Genomic DNA, 17,675 nt, shown 5'->3' on the forward strand with positions numbered 1-17,675 from the left:
GTGGGAAAAATGTCCATATGGCAACAATGCTGAATTTAGAACTTGGTATCACCAGTGTGAAACAGCTAATAGATCACAAAGAAGGGGAATTGATAGATAGAACTTAATGGATTTTGAAGAGGAAAGAAATGCTAAAGAAGAAAGAATGAGGAAGGAGGAAAACTGTCAAAAAAATTCATAGTGAAAGGATTAGCTGAAGTTTTTCTAAACTAAATCTATACTTCAGTTGTTTGAAAACATGGATCCAAATGCTGATCACTTTGCTAAAGTCAATAGGCAGATTCAGGAAGCAGTGAGATGTTACCACAAAATACTTGAAAGAAAAAAGAAAAGAACCATACAGAAAACTCTCACTAATTATCTAAGTAAAAATGTCATCCCCATTCCCAGGGATAATTCAAATGATATAGAATCTTGCACAAGTGCATTTTATTATTACAACTGACAAAATGCTAATATTGTCCAATCCAACCCTTCTTCGTCATCAGAGTACATTTTTATGATTTGTGTGTTTTATATGTATGTATGTATGTATGTATAAGAGCTCTGGTAGCATAGTGCCTAAGGCATTTGACTGCTAACCAGAAAACTAGTGGATCAAACCCACCAGCCACTGCTTGGAAGGAAGGCTGGTCAATCTATTACTGTAGTGATACTGCCTCGGAAATCCTAGGAGGGGTTGCTATGAGTTGAGTTCGACTTGATGGCAATGAGTTTGGTTTGGTTTGGTTTCGTATGTATGTATTAAAACATCTGTAAGTTTACATGTAATCTTTCCAACTTCCAAAGACAGAAAAGATCGGATTTATAAAGATGCTGATAATAAAGAGCAATAAAAATTAAAATTAAAAAAAAAAGGAGAGAGAGATTCAACTTAATATCAAAACCAATTTACAACAGAGTCGTCAGAAGAGAACATCTCACATCAGGAACTACCTGAACAGAAAATGGAATCAATGATTCTAGGAATTCAAGAACAGTTCACTAGCAGGCATGTTTTATGCACATGAAGAAAATAATGGGGGAAAATTTTAATATTAACAGATACCCACCAAGTACTTGAAAATTCAAGTTACATTGCTGTTAGAACCTCTTGGTAACCTAGGAATACATGGCAACCCATTTAATTGGACAAAGTATCTACAAAAAAACTTTTCAAAACATCATACTAAATGGTGAAATACCAAGAGCCTATCACCTTAAGCAAGAACAAGGCAAAAGCAACTATTGTCACTTCCTTCATTCAACACTCAAGATAGCCACTATTTGGAGACAAGAAAAGGTATCTTGAAAATGTATCAGTAGACCATGCCCAGGGGCCAAATTCAGCCAGTAGCCTTTTTTGAAAATAAAGTTTTATTAGAATACAATCATGTCTATTTATTTAGATATTGCCTATAAATGCTTTAGCACTGCAGTGGTAGAGTTAGGTAATTGTAACAGAGATCCTGTGGCCTGTACAGCCTAAAATATTTATTATCTAGAAAAAGTTGGCTGATTTAAAAAAAAAAAAAAAAATGCTGAAAGAATCATTAAAACTAATAAGAAAATTCAGTGGAATGGCCATGTATAAACGTAATGAATAGCTTTCCTGTTGTTGTTAGGTGCCGTGGAGTCAGCTCCGACTCATAGCGACCCTATGTACAACAGAACAAAACAGTGCCCAGTTCTATGCCAGCCTCACAATCCTTGCTATACCTGAGCCCATCATTGCAGCCATTGTATCAATCCATCTTGTTGTGGACCTTCCCCTTTTTCACTGACCCTCCACTTTACCAAGCAAGATATTTTTCCCCAGGGAATGGTCCCTTCTGACAACATGACCAAAGTAGATGAGACAAAGTCTGGACATTCTTCCTTCTAAGGAGAATTCCGACTGCACTTCTTCCAGGACAGATCTGTTTGTTCTTCTGGCAGTCTACGGTACTTTCAGTATTCTTTGCCAACTCAAAAGCATCTGCTCTTCTTGGTTCTTCCTTATTCATTATCCAGCTTTCACATGTGTATGAGGTGATTGAAAACACCATGGCTTGGGTTAGGCACACCTTAGTCTTCAAAGAGACATCTTTGCTCCTCAGCACTTTAAAGAGGTCTTTTGCAGCAGATTCGCTCAGTGCAGATACGTTGTATGATTTCTTAACTGCTGCTTCCATTGGTGTTGATTGTGGAACCAAGTAATGTAAAATCTTTGACATCTTCAATCTTCTCTCCATTTATCATGATGCTGCTTATTGGTCCAGTTGTGAGGATTTTCATTTTCTCTATGTTGAGGTGTGATCTGTACTGCAGACTATAATCTTTAATCTTCATCAGTAAGTGCTTCAATTCACCTTCACTTTCAGCAAGCAAGGTTGTGTCATCTGCATATCGCAGGTTGTTAATGAGTCTTTCTCCAATCCCAATACCTCATTCTTCTTCATATAGTCCAGTTTCTTGGATTATTTGCACAGCAAATAATTGACTATTTCACTATTGAATAAGTATTGAATAAGTATAGTGAAAGGATACAACCCTGATACACTCCCTTCCTAATTTTAAACCATGAAGTATCCCCTTGTTCTGTTTGAACAATAGCCTCCTGGTCTATGTCTAGGTTCCTCAGGAGCACAATTAACTGTTCTGGAATTCTCATTCTTCTCAATGTTATCCATAATTTGTTATGATCCACACAGTCAAATGCCTTTGTATAGTAAATAAAACACAAGTAAACATCTTTCTTGTATTCTTTGCTTTCAGCTAAGATCAATCTGACATCAGCAATAATATCCTTTGTTCCACATCCTTTTCTGAATCCAGCTTGCATTTCTTGAAGTTCTCTGTCAACATATTGCTGCAACCGTTTTTGAATTATATTCAGCAAAATTTTACTTGCATGTGATATCAATGATATTGTTCAATAATTTCCACATTCTGTGGGATCACCTTTCTTTGGAATGGGTACAAATATGGATCTCTTCCAGTCAGTTGGCCAGCTAGCTGTCTTCCAAATCTCTTGGCATAGCTCAGTGAGTGCCTCCACTGTGGTATCTGTTTGTTGAAACACCTCAATGGGTATTCTGTCAATTCCTGGAGCCTTGTTCTTCACCAATTTCTTCTGCAGCTTCAACTTCTTCCTTCAGTACCATCGGTTCTTGATCATTTGCCATCTCCTGAAATGGATGAACATCAACCAACTCTTTTTGGTACAGTGACTCTGTGTATTCCTTCCATCTTCTTTTGATACTACTTCCTGCATCATTCAATATTTTGCCCATAGAATCTTTCAATATTGCAACTCGAGGCTTAATTTTTTTTCTTTAATTCTTTCTGCTTGAGAAATGCTGAGGATGTTCTTCCCCATTTGGTTTTCTAACTGCAGGTCTTTGCTTGTTTCATTATAGCTTTCCTATATACCAATAATCACTAATTAGACAATGAAATGGAAAAAAGGAGTGTCTGGGTAGTGCAAACAGTTGACTGGCTTGGCTATTAGCACTTTAGAGAAGCACTTCAGAAGAAAGACTTCTGAAAAATCAACCACTGAAAACCCCATGAAGCACAGTTCTATGCTGAAACACAGAGTCACCATGAGTCAGAATCACCTCCTTGGCAACTAGTTTTAAAAGTATTTCTTTTAAAATAGCAACTGAAACTACAGAACAGCTAGGAATAAACGTAACTGTGAAAAAATAATATGGAAACAAAATTATACAACTTTACTGAGGCATAAAAGTAAGCATCATGGATAAGAGGAGTAATATTTTAAAGATATCAATTCTCTCCTAATTATTACACCAATTCAATGAAATTCAAATAAAAATTTCAATGGTCATTTTAGGGAGTAGGAATGTTAGAACCTGGCATCAAAAAAGAAAATACATCACAATGGTTATGAACATTTGGGAAACAATTGAGTATTATATAAATGATATAAAAATACACTTATAAAATTAAAATGATTAAAGCTGCATACTGCCAATACAGTCAGAAAATAATAAAAAATTAGAAGTTGAAAACATACACATGGAAATGTACTATGTGAGAAAGACAGCCTATCTAGACAGTGGTGGTGGGGGGGAGGGAGGATGAAAGACTACACAATAAACTGTTTTTTGAAAAAAAACACATGTATTTGAAAATTAGTTAGAGTTGTATTCACACCCTACCCTAAAAAAAATTCCAGATGAACTAAAGATCTAAACATTACAAGCCAAAGCAATCAAAGCAGTAGGTAGAATGTAAGTGAATATTTTTGAATCTTCAGATAGGAGGAGGTGATCCTAATGCATGACACAAAATTCCAAAGACATAAAGAAAAAGATTGACACTTTAACCACCTAATATTTGTTGGTGCTGCTAGTTTTCAAGGAAAAACATAATAGTAAGAAAGTAAAAATACAGATGAGGAGGAATACATTTTTAAATATATCAAGGATTAAGATCCTAAAATATAAAGAATCTCCATGAATCCATAAGAAAATTTAAATATTCCACTAAAATGTTAACAGTGTAAAAATGGAAAATTCATGGGAAAATACAAATGACTAATATTTATGAAAATATATGTTCAGCCTCACTAACCAAAAAAAATGATAATCCACTTTTACCACACTTTTTGATACAACAATGTAAATTGTTATAAGGTTTTTTGAGGGCAATCAAGTTTAAAATGCATATATCCTTTGATGTGACAATTCTACTTACGGAAGTGTACTCTACTAAAGTGTGCAAGCACATATACAAACATGTATGAATATGGATGTTCATTAAAGTATTATTTGTGATGGAAATAAAATGGAAAGATTCTAATGGCTAAAAGAGGGAAATTATTAAATGAATAATGGGGTATGAGAGTACGAAGTTTTGTGCAGTTCTTAGAAAAAAATGGCATAGGTCCATGGGCACTGGCATGGAGATAAATCCCTATAATATAGTTTTGAATTAAAAGGGTAAGCTCAAGAATGTTTTGTCTTTTTACAAAAGTTTATATTCATTCTGTTATACATAATGCTGCCATGAGTCAGAGCTGACTGGACAGCAGTTAATAACACTACAATTAATGGTGGAGATCTCCAAGGAGTAGTGAGTGAAATGATGAAGTGGCAAGAAGGGGATTTTACTTTTTACTTTACATACTTCTGTGCTGTTTGAATTTTTGTAACAAACATATTGCTTTGGCGATTGTGTGGCAACTGTATACTCTTTCCCCTTCCCTCCACACACAACAGAACAGTTAGTAACTTCTTGATTAGTCTCCTCTGCGTCCTGATCTACCTTCCCAGAACAAAATCTTGGCAGCAGAGTTTCTTGGCCTCTGTGGAAGGAGGATGCAGTCCTTCCAGTGCCGTGGGTGACACATGTTGGAAGCACACTGGCAGGTCCTTGGGACAATCAAGGACAGCATGGGTAAGCATAGGATAGCATAGGTCCTCTACAGTAAGAAGCTTCATTGTCGTTAGCTGCCATTTGACTCATGACTACCATATGTACAACAGGACAAAATATTGCCTGGTCCTGTGTCATCTTCATGATCCTTGGTATGTTCTCATCCATTGTTGCTTCCACTGTGGAATTTGAGTGACGTACAACGTAGGAGGCTCATCCTCCAGCACTAGATTGAATATTGTTTAATTGTGATCCATAAAGTTTTCATTGGCTAATTCCAGATGTAGATAGCTTTGCCTTTCTTCCAAGTGTGTGTTAGTCTGGAAGTTCTGCTGAAACTTGTCCGCTATGAGAGCCCCTGCTGGTATTTGAAGTACAAGTGGCATAGCTTCCTGCATCATGTTGTTGTTGTTGTTATGTGCCGTTGAGTTGGACCCGACTCATAGAGACCCTTCCTTGGGTTTCCAAGGCAGTATCACTACAGATGTAGATTGCCTCATCTTCCTTCCAAGAAGTGGCTGGTGGGTTTGAACCGCTAGCCTTCTGGTTAGCACTCAAGTGTCTTAGGCACTACGCTACCAGAGCTCCCAACATGTAAGCCATCCCAGTATAACAAACTGGCAGACAAGTGGTGGAGGAACGAATAGAGGACTTCAGAGTATATGTGCTTTACAGTTTGAGCCAAATCCAAATATAACCCAGAATTTCTGTTCCGATCTTGTCTCAGCCATTACAAGTCAAAGTTTCAATACGTTATTTTAAAACTTAAAGAAAGCAATTTTTTTAAGTTTACTGGCTATAGGCACCAGCAACATCAACTTGAAATGTTTTTTAAAATATGAGTTGGAGCAAAATTTTCCCAAGTTTCCTTATATCTCTTCACTTTAAGCAGCGTGTCTGATATCATCCTCAACAGAGTTCTGCAAAAGATTTTAGTTTAGCCCCTATGCCTGCATGGGCTGTAGTTACTGTATGTTACTAATAATTTCTGTCCTATTCTTCTAGAATAGTATGAGTAAGTAACATGCTTGAGAGAATAGAGAGAAGAGCCACATAAATCATTTCCATTCCTTCCTGGTATCCCAGTTGAGAAAGGCCAGATTCCAAACGTTATCCATTACATGGTTGTTTTTGTTAGTTACAGTTCAGAACAAAACCTTGTCCAGTCCTACACCATCTTTATGACTGTGGGCATGTTTGAGTCCATTGTGGCTAGGGCCTCATCTTCCATCGCCATATCAGCAAGGTAATATTCTGTTGTGAGCCACAGAGTTTTCACTGGCTAATTTTCAGAAGTGAACTACCAGGCCTTTCTTCCTAATCTGTCTTAGTCTGGAAGCTCTATCCCTGGTGACCCTGCCAGTATTTGAAATACCAGTACCATAGCTTCCAGCATCATTGCAGCATGCAAGACATTATACTACGACAAACTGGATCCATTACATTATCCAAAAGGGATGTCAGTAAATTTCTAATTAATACTGGGAACAATTAAAGCATTCACAAAAGAAATATTAATAATGTGTATTAATTTTTTTAATCTAGACCAAATGCTGTGCTGATAATAATTACATGTATTTATTTAATCTTCACATCTACACTTTGAGGAAGAAATGATCCTCGCTACCATTTTACAGATAAACTTTTAAAGTGTAATACTATAGGGCAATCTACTTCCATAATGATACTGCCTTGGAAAACCAAGGAGGGGTCGCTGTGAGTTGAATCCGACTCGACGGCACATAACAACAACAACATTTTATATGTGGTACTTCAGATCCACTACATCAGTATTTTACCTTCCTAGCACCTCATGTTCCTGGATGGCACAAATGATTAAGCAGCACTGCTGCTAACTGAAATGTTTGTGGTTCAAGGCCACTTACAGGCCCCTCAAAAGAAATACCTAGTGATCTGCTTCTGAAAAAAAAAATCAATCATTGACAACCATTTATCACCATGAGTTAGAATCAACTCCATGGCAACTGGTCTGTTAACCACCTTATTGGGGGTAAAATCATGTAGACCTTGCTCAGTACAAAAACCTGAGCTGAGATTTTCCTGGGGACCAGCTATCACCTTGCTCTGGCCTCCAAACACAAACTGAAATGAGTAAACTCTGGGAAAGGATAGGTTCCAGGCCCTGCCAACACGCAATGAAGAGTTTCAGCATACTGTAAACAAACATGTATTGACCTTCTACTCTGTGCCAAGCAAGATGTCAAGTACTGTGGAAGTACCAAGGCCAGCAGTTCCAAACAAATAAAGCATTGTACACACACACACACATACACAAGGGAATTGGCTAGGAGCTATGTGCATTGACCTTCTGCTCCTCGGTGGCAAAAGAGGCATTCTGACCACTGAGGACAGCAAGACTGAAACCCCACAACCTGGTATGGGTAAGCAAAAGAACAGGCTAAATATTTCAGTATTAGAGAACAAATAAGTACCTTCAACATGGGTCCTAGGAAAATATTATTCAATATAACTAGGAGCTCTGGTAGCATAGTGCCTAAGGCACTTGACTGCTAACCAGGAGGCTGACGGTTCAAACCCACCAGCCACTCCTCGGAAGGCAGGTTGGGCAATCCTACATCTGTAGTGATAACTGCCTCGGAAACCCAAGGAGGGGTTGCTATGAGTCGGGGCCGACTCGACGGCAAATAACAACAACAACAACATAAAAAGTACAGAACATAAAAGTATAGAAATGGAAGCAAAGCATACTTTGAAATAAATACAAAGTTTTCCTTAAAGGAATTGTAAACAAATTCCCTTCTATACTTCTGGTACAGATTTCTAGTATATAGCCTTGCTCAGTGCTCCTCCACTTCTGGGCCTCTGGGGTTTCACACTGTCCTGTCCTGCAGGAGTCTGGTAAGGAACTCTGGTTGTACAGAGGTTAAGCCTCTGGTTGGTAGCTAAAAGGTCAGCAGTTTGAACCCACCAGCAGTTTCATGGGAGAAAAGACCTGGCTTTCTGCTTCTGTAAAGGGTACATCTTAGGAAATTCTATGGGACAGTTCTACTCTATCCTATACTCTCACTATGAGTTGGAATCAACTAGACTGTACACAACAACAGGAGTCAGGTGGTCTATGTGACTTGCTCTGACCAATATAGGCTGTGAAGAAAGTGACATATGAAACTTCCAGGCAAAGCATTAAAATGTCATGCAGAACCCTCCAGCATGCTTTACTCATGCTATAGTAGTTGATTATGCATGGGTGAAAATTAGAGAGCTAATTTAAAATTCTGTCATTACCCAGGGATGAAATTCATATGTGCTTTGCAGGTCATATAGTCTTTTAGACCTGGAATTTGGGATTGTAATCCCTTCCTTATGTACATGTCTATGCCATCACACTTCTATAATTCTACTATCTTCAGTTCAAAAAACCAGAGGTGAAGGGTTATTATCTTTCAGCATTCACACACAAATGACAGTTCCCTTTTTTCAAAAAAAAGTCTTTAAATGAGCATTACATTCTTTTTAGTATTTTCCACAATGCTCACTCCAAGAAGCTGGACTATATGAAAAAGAATGAGGCATCAGAATTGGAGGAAGACTCATTATCAACTACCTTGCTTGCTGAAAATAAAGATGAATTGAAGCATTTACCAATGAAGATCAAATACTGCAGCCTTCAGTATGGGTTACACCTCAGTATAAAGAAAGTAAAAATCCTCACAACTGGACCAATAAGCAACATCATGATAAATGGAGAAAAGATTGAAGTTGTTGAGAATTTCATTTTACTTGGATCCACAATTAACACCCATGGAAGCAGGAGTCAAGAAATAAAACAATATACTTCATTGGGCAAATATGCTGCAAAAGACCTCTTTTAAGTGGTAAAAAGGAAAGATGTCATCTTGAGGACTAAGGTGCATCTAAACGCAAGCCACGGTATTTTCGGTCACCTCATATGCACATGAAAGCTGGACAATGAATAATGAAAGCCAAAGAAAAATGGATGCCTTGAATTATGTTGTTGGCAAAGAATATTGAATGTATCATGACTGCCAGATGAATGAACAAATCTGTCTAAGAAAAAGTACAACCAGAATGCTCCTTAGAAGTCAGGATGGTGAGACTTTGTCTCGTGTCCTTAGGAGCTCTGGTGGCATAATGCCTAAGGCACTTGAATGCTAACCAGAAGGTTGGCAGTTCAAACCCACCAGTCACTCCTCAGAAGGAAGGTTGGGCAATCTACTTCCGTAGTGATACTGCCTCAGAAACCCAAGGAGGGGTCTTGAGTCAGAGATGACTCAAGAGTACGTAACAGCAACAACAACTTTGGATATGGTATCAGGAGGGACTAGTCCATGGAGAAAGACATCATGCTTGGTAAAATAAGGGTTGGCAAAAAGAGGACGACCTTCATCAAGATGGATTGACACAGTGGCTGCAACAATGGGCTCCAACATAGAAACAACTATGGTGCAGGACCAGGCAGGACCAGGTGTTTTGTTCTGTGGTATACAGGGTTGCTATGAATTGGAAACAACTGGATAGTACCTAACAACAACTATTCCCACTTAGGATATTAACAAAACCAAACTCACTGTCACGGAGTCGAATCCGACTCATAGCTACCCCTCCTTGGATTTCCAAGGTGGTATCTCTATGGAAGTAGATTGCCCAGTCTTCCTTCTGAGGAATGGCTGGTAGGTTTGAACCGCCAGCCTTCTGGTTAGCAGTTAAATGCCTTAGGCACTATGCCACCAGAGCTCCTTATTTAGGATATTTGCCAAACCAAAACTATCTGTTCAGTTTTGACACTGGAAAGTTGTTTGTTTGTTTTTTTTTTAATAGTGAAAACTGTGTTTGTTGCCTTTTATTTTCAACACTGATTACCTGAACTTAGGGAGGAAAAAAAAAGCCTTTATTACCTAATGGTTATTGGAAAGCCAAACCTTTCCAGCCCACTTCATATTCCCTTTCAACCACTTCAGGGCAGAACAATGTTCCAATCTATAAATCTGTTCCTTATTAACACTGGTAGTCATTTGCTTAATGAAAAGCTTTGGATCCGATATGTGAGCAGCTGTGATTAACCTGTCCACTGCAGCTTGATAATCGTCCTTTCTCCAAGGTTTGTTTTTTTCACATCTTTTCAAAACTATCTGCAGTATCTGTGTAGAAGTTCTAGGACTCTGAATACTACTAGCGTTAGATACCAGGAAAATTTCGATAGCTAAAAGCATTTCAATCTCAGATAAATAAGAAGTAGAAGTTTTTGGTATAAATTTCCTTCCAATGGTGGATAGCACCCCAAAGAGAGAGCACTTTTATAGTGGGCTCTGGCTTTGAGCCACAAACTCCCTCCTAGAGCAGTAATTGTTGTTGTTGTTGTTGTTAAGTGCCGTCGAGTCGTTTCCGACTCATAGCGACCCCATGCACAGCAGAACGAAACACTGCCCGATCCCGCACCAGCCCCACAATCCCTGCTATACTCGAGCCCATCATCGCAGCCACTGTATCAATCCATCTCGTTGAAGGCCTCCCCCTCTTTCGTCGACCCTCCACCCTACCAAGCATGACATCCTTCTCCAGGGAATGGTCCCTTCTTACAACATGACCAAAATAGGTGAGACGAAGTCTGGCCATTCTTGCTTCCAAGAGCAGTAATTAATCTTCTAAAAAAGGAAAAATCAATAAGGATTGTGTTAGACTGGGTTCACTAGAGAAACAAAGCCAGTAAAGCTTATATGTATGTGTGTGTGTGTGTGTGTGTATATATATATATATATATATATATATATATATATATATATATGAGAGAAATTTATCTTAGGAATATGGCTCACACACTTACAGAAGCTGACAAGTCCACAGTTCTTGAATCAAACGTCAATCTGGAGGCTTTTCTCAACTCTTGCAGCTGCAGGGGCTGAGGACCTCAAGGATGTCAGGCAGTGTACTGGCTGTTGACTCCAACGAATGATGAATCAAAGATCTCAAGGCCGAATGGTGGATTGTTCACTTATGGACAGTTGTAGGCAGCACAACAGAATCCCGATCCACATAGGAATGTCTCTGTTCCCAGGATGTCCATAGATATACCAGGAGCAGGCCACATCCCTAGCAAAACTCCCTTTCAACAGATTGGCTGCTCAAAACATAATCATCTGATCCCATCACAGGAAAAACAACATCACAACAGCTTAAGCCACACAGAATTGTGGTCCAGCCAAGTTAACATACAGCTCCAACTATCACAGGGATGCTCTTTGAAATCATGAATTCTGCTACAAAGGATGACATTCCAAGACTGTTGCCTTCTCTACAGGCATCCAGAAGTTTATTAAAAAGAAGGCTACATTGTGCAATGTCCACAGTTTCTTGAGAACTTTGAAAACCTGGTAGATTTTGCAAAAGTTTAAATGTCTGTCTATAAAGGCTCTTGGCTAAGATCTCATATGCAATTTTACAGAGAAGATTATGTCGATTGAGCATGTCCAGTGTATCACAAGGCCACGGTGCTGTATTGATGATTCATTCTGACTCCCTCAATACCCAAATGGTGCCATCTAGGCTTCCACTTTTGAGAAAAATTCCTGCTGCAATATTCATGATTTAACATCTTGATGCTAACTGCTCAGGCCCTGTAAGTTCTTTTAAACTCGTGAAATGCATTTTTAATTCATATAGTTTATCTAAGACCTTCCTTCCCTTGGGCCACTGTAACAGTTTATGATAGATGTACATAACACTGATTGCATTTCTTCCCAGAAAAGTTTTACCTACTTCACTATTTTGCGGATCTTTGCTGTTTCAGCAAATTCACAACAAGGAACACCTGGTCTCTCTTCCTTAAAGTCTTCTGTTAGTGTTTCAGCACCACAAGCACAAAATCTCTGGAAGTCTGAAAATTTTTCACCACCTATTTTTACATTAAGGTATAAATTTCCCAATTTGGTCCAGTCACCTTTTTCTTTATATTGCTTTATTTCATTCAAGGCTGAATCTAAGTAACACTTCAGTTCTTTTTAAATTGCTTCATCTGTAACCTGAATTTCATTTCCAGAATTGCAGTTATTTCTTGTTTGGAATCTTGTACTTGGTATAAGAACTTAACAATATAGTTACAGTGTTCTGGGTCAAGTACCATCCCAGGTTCAACAAGCTTGCAAAAGATAACAATTAAAGCAGGTACAGCATTCCTTAAATTCATAGCTGCCACATGTTCAAATAAGTTTAGTAATATTTTCAGAGCAGGCAGCATTTTAAGCATGATGCTAAGGTTCACTACCCGAAATACTACCTTCAATAACCAGTGTTTGAATAAAGAAGGTCATTTAGCACTTGTAATTCAAAGTGTACACCTGGAGGGAACTTTCTATAGTACTCCACAAACATGCTTACTGCTCATTATGTAGCAAACACAACTCATTGATATTTATGTATTTCTTAAACACATCCATGAAAATCTCTTCATCCCCTTGTTCAGGGACATGTGCAAACTTGCACTGTGATTGTTCAGAGCCACGTAATGTATTAAAATGAAATCTGCAGTATCTGTGGGATATCATTAACCCTAGAGGCTTCTGGAACACCCCTAGATTTTTCTCTCTTTTAAATATTTCACAAGGTTCAGCATTATAAAACTTTAGGAAAGACTGTTTTCCTGGAAATCTGAAATCATTCATCCAGGGTCTCAGGATTCTATCTTCTTGATGAGCGCTTATATTTAAAGGTGGGACCAATAAGTACAGAGGTTTTGGGCCCTGTGCTGCTAACGGACATTCACCAGCCATAATCTCTGCATTTTTACAATATTTGCTCCTGCAGACTTCATAAATATTTTCTTTTTCTTCTTTAATAGCCATCTTGCCTAGAAACCCATACTGCTCTTCTAAGTCTGAACCTTTCATATGTTCGCTGAAGTTCCCAGTTTTTCATTATCAGAGGTCTCATTGGTAACTTCTCCTAAGGAAACACTTACACCTTTGGATTCATGCCTTATGTCACTTGCTGATAACAAAGAAGGGCAGATGTCTGATTTCATCAATCCAGGGTCCAGTATGGGAAGTTCTCTCAAGTCATCACTTGGTTCTTTTTTTTCTGGAAGTTCCATGTGCTTGGAATCTGTTGTTGAGTACTCTTCAGCAACACTGGGCTCCAGGCTTATCATGGGGACCTCTGAAGGAAAAGAAAGCTCCCCTTCACTGGAAACTCCAAAGAGGTTTGGGTCATCTTGAGTTACATCAGTTAGGAGGACATCATCTTCATATGCTTTAAGAATATCTGGAAACTCCATTTTAATTTATGAAAAGCTCTCAGTCATTTTTTTAGTACTATCTTCAGAGGAAACTGGTTCAAATGTGTCTTGATTACAACAGAAAGCAGTACTTTTCTCTATACACCCAAGATCACAAGGAAAAATATTATTTTCAACTGTAAGAGAAACATCTTCCTGGTTAGAAACAATTTTGCATACTTCAGAGATGAGATTGGATGGTTTATTATTACCTTGCTTTGAGAAGCTTAAAGAAACACTTATAGGTATTCTTACTATAGAATGAGTCAGAACTCACTTGCATTGAAGTTACACTATTTTGTACACTCAAAGATTGAGGTTCTGATGTTTCTATGGAGACATTTTCTTTACTCCTATGATGTTTTGCCTCTGCTACAGATAAATTGTCAAGAAGTTCTAGGGGACTATAAGCTTCTTGCTATGATGACTTGAGATTTACTTCTTTTCTTTTTTCTTAAGTAAAGGAATTTTAAAATTAGCCAGCCATCTTGTGTTCAATATTTTAACCAAATCTGGAACCACAAGTGTTTGCTTAGCAACACATGCTTTTGGATGAATAGTTTTGCCTGTAGAGTTAGTTGCTTCCTGGCCATCCTGGAATTCAACCTTACCATTTTGTGAAGCTTTATTTTCAGTTATTTTGAGATAACTGAGATAATCTCTAAAGTTTTAAGTTTTTTAATCTCAATTCTTCTAATACTTTCTACCAAACCTTCCTTACTCAAAGGGTACAAGAAAGCCGTACTTTGAATTTCATTGCATTCCACTGTTTGGAAAGATTCCAAACTGGTTAATGATTCGTTCCTTACCAGGTCAATTCCTGGCTGTGGAGCATCACTGGAGGCTTCAATAACTTTTCTTTTCTGCTGGGCTGATCAAAACAACCAAATATGACATGAAAGATTTTACATTTAGGAGGATATAGGAATGCCACTTAAAATTAAAACTTGTGAAGCTACCCATATTTCTTTCCCTGAATAGCTGTATGGAAGTCTAGTTTGTTTCTAAATGAAAGACCTATTTTCCGTTAAGTAACAACATAAAAACACGTATAAATTCTAAGGCAACTGAATAACCCCTAGCATCATCACTCACACTAGCCAAAATGGGTCATTGGTAGGAATTCCTCCAATAGGAATTCTGACCAGGGGCTCCTAACGGGGCAAACACCTTTTAAAAGTACCTGTTTTCCCTCTCATCACGTGCATCAGTAAAGATCACGCAAATTAAAGACTAGCAGTGAAACAAGGATGGAGCTGACAGTCTGAGGTGCAAAAAGCAGAAAGCGGGTGACCACTGAATGCTTTCTTACCTGTGGCTTCCTGACTGCAAGGGGAGCTTGGCCTCCTTCACTGCTTCTATGCCCGGTTGGTCCACACTCGACGGGCTGTGTCCCCCGACAGGCCTCCTGACCCCTCCACTGGTCACCTCGCAGCCTTCCCTGCCCTAGATGCCTCACTCGACGTTTCACTTTCCACCTCTTCTCTCCCAATCACCCGGACCACCATTCTCCTCACGCCCCACGCCCTGAGGGCTGCAACCTCCTGCCTTGCCTGGCCCTGCCGCCACCCTTCGGCCTTGTTTCGATAGGCTCCGCACTTCGACTTCACGCCTCCGGGCCGCCCCCCTTGCCGCCAAGGCCCCTGCGCTCCTGCTAGCAGAAGCCCCGCGGCTGCACAAAGGCTGCTCCCTCCGCCGGGCGCCCACAGCCACACTGGAAAGTTTTTATCCATTCATTCATTCATCATTCTTTCAACAAATATTAAGCACATACCATGTGCCAGGAATTGTGCTAGGCACTTAGAATTTGATGGAGAAATTGATAAGGTCCTACCCTCCCCCAGGAGCCTACAGCTTATTTCTTATGCACCCTTCTTTCCTGTGATGACACATACAATTTTAGATATTTGAATTTAAGATCTCCAAGGTGTTCCCAGAACAGCCATATTGACTCTTTAGGTGGATTCCTTTTTCTCAGTGATACATTCACTTCTACATACCCAGAGCACATTTTGAGAACTTCTAAAATCTCCTACGTGAGCTTCCCTTTCAAAATCCCAAGCCTCTCTTCTCTTGAAAATAATTCTGCCTTACAACATCTAGTATTATCTAACTAGCCCAGACTTCCTCTCTCTCTTTATCACAAACTCTTCAGAAACACAGAACCATATCATCTCTCACTTGGATTATTGGATTAGCCCAGCAACTAGTCCTGCTGTCTCCAAAGATGAATGCCTCAACTACATTCTCGATACAGCAATGGCCAAGGGGATTTACGTAAGACTCAAGTCTGACCACAGCTGGTATAGCCTTAAAACCTTCAGTTACCCCAGGGAATGAAGTCTGAATTCCTTCATATGCCATCTAAGGCCCTTCATGGCCTGGCCTAGACGATCCAATCTCCTAGTTCATTTCTCTCCACCTTCCATGTTCTGTGCAAACACTGCGAAATGGCTTTCTGCATCCCTTACACCATGCTGCTTCCCACCATGTCAGCCTGTGTTTGTACCACTCAATGAGCATTTTATATTCCTCCTGTATATCTATGTAAACATCTCTCTGAAGTACCAGGATGAGGAATTGCTTTGCCAGATAACTTGATGATTTTTCAGTTTAAATAGATATTGCCCAATTGCCAGAAGAATGTGAAGGGACTCTTTTCTTTATATCCTTGTACTATCAAATTTTATATGAGTATGATAGTTATGGCTAAGACACTTGCCTGCTAACCAGACGGCTGGCGGTTCAAACCCACCAGCCACTCCTCGGAAGGAAGGTTGGGCAATCCTACTTCCGTAGTGATACTGCCTCAGAAATCCAAGGAGGGGTCGCTATGAGTTGGGTTTGACTCGACGGCACATAACAACAACAACAACAACAATGGTAGTTAAGTTTGTGGGTCAACTTGGCTGGGCCTGGTTGAGTGGCTGGGCAGCTGGTGGTAGTTATGCCCCATGATGAGACTGGCAATCATCTCCATGGTGGGATCTACCACAAGCAGCTGAGTAGCAGCCTTAGGGATATAGTCTGCTTCCTGTATATAAGGAGAACCCTTGGGGAACGGTCCCTAGTTTATGGCACACTTGAACCCTGCATGTAGCTGTATCAGCAGCCTGCCATGCTCCGCCAAGCTTGGAACTTTTAATGGACTTGAATTAAAGGCCTGCTGTGTGGTTTGGTAACATTGGGATTGTGCCTTTTTACCTGTCAACCTTGGGCTTGTCAGTTTCAGCAGCCAGCAGTGAAGAAAAGCCTCCAGCTTTGAGTGGGCCAGGAGCAGGAGGCAGAGCTGAAGCCCAAGGTTGAGGGGCTTTCACCCAGCCCCTAGAGCCTGGCACTTTGAACTCAGACTTAAAGCCTTCAAATTGTAAAAGAGTAAACTCCTATTTGTTCAAGCCATCCCATTTGTGATATATTTCCTGTCATAGCGCACTACATAACCAAAACAATGTGTCAATTCAATGAGGGTTAAATTGCTGGGTTTGTTTGGTTTTTATTTTTTGCTTGCTTAGTTGGTTGGTGGTTGGCTTTTTAATTTCCCTAGTGAAAATTGGTAACTTTTACTTTTATTGTTCATTCAAGTTTCTTCTGTGACATTTTTTTCTTTTGGAGTATTTGTCCCTTTTTAATTGACATTTTAAGTTCTTAATTTTATTTACTAAAGTTATTAAATTTATTATATATTTAGGATTATAATTTTTTGTATTTCATACATTGTAAATATTACCTTTAGTTTCTTTGGTGAAATATAATTAAATTTTTTATATGCCTAAGGCATTTGACTGCTAACCAAAAGATGGGCGATTCAAACCTACCAGCCACTCCTTGGAAGGAAGATGGGGCAATCTACTTCTACCGTGATACTGCCTCGGAAACCCAAGGAAAGGTCGCTATAAGTCGAATCCGACTCGACAGCAGTGCATGCATATATCAAATTAATATTCTTTTTTTTTTTTAATTTTATTTTGAATTGGGTGAAGATTTACAGAGTAAATTCACTTTTCATACAGCAGTTCACATAATATACTTTGTCTCATGTCAT

At 39.2% G+C, this 17,675-nt stretch overlaps 1 pseudogene; it reads right to left on the bottom strand.

Moving 5' to 3' along the window:
* Positions 1 to 10,262: 10,262 nt before the first annotated feature.
* On the bottom strand, positions 10,263 to 15,366 carry LOC103197360 (annotated as a pseudogene).
* Between the last annotated feature and the right edge of the window lie 2,309 nt (positions 15,367 to 17,675).

This window comes from Orycteropus afer, unplaced genomic scaffold, assembly GCF_000298275.1.
Source record: "Orycteropus afer afer isolate SDZICR_OR568_19922 unplaced genomic scaffold, OryAfe1.0 scaffold00077, whole genome shotgun sequence".
Taxonomy (NCBI): domain Eukaryota; kingdom Metazoa; phylum Chordata; class Mammalia; order Tubulidentata; family Orycteropodidae; genus Orycteropus; species Orycteropus afer.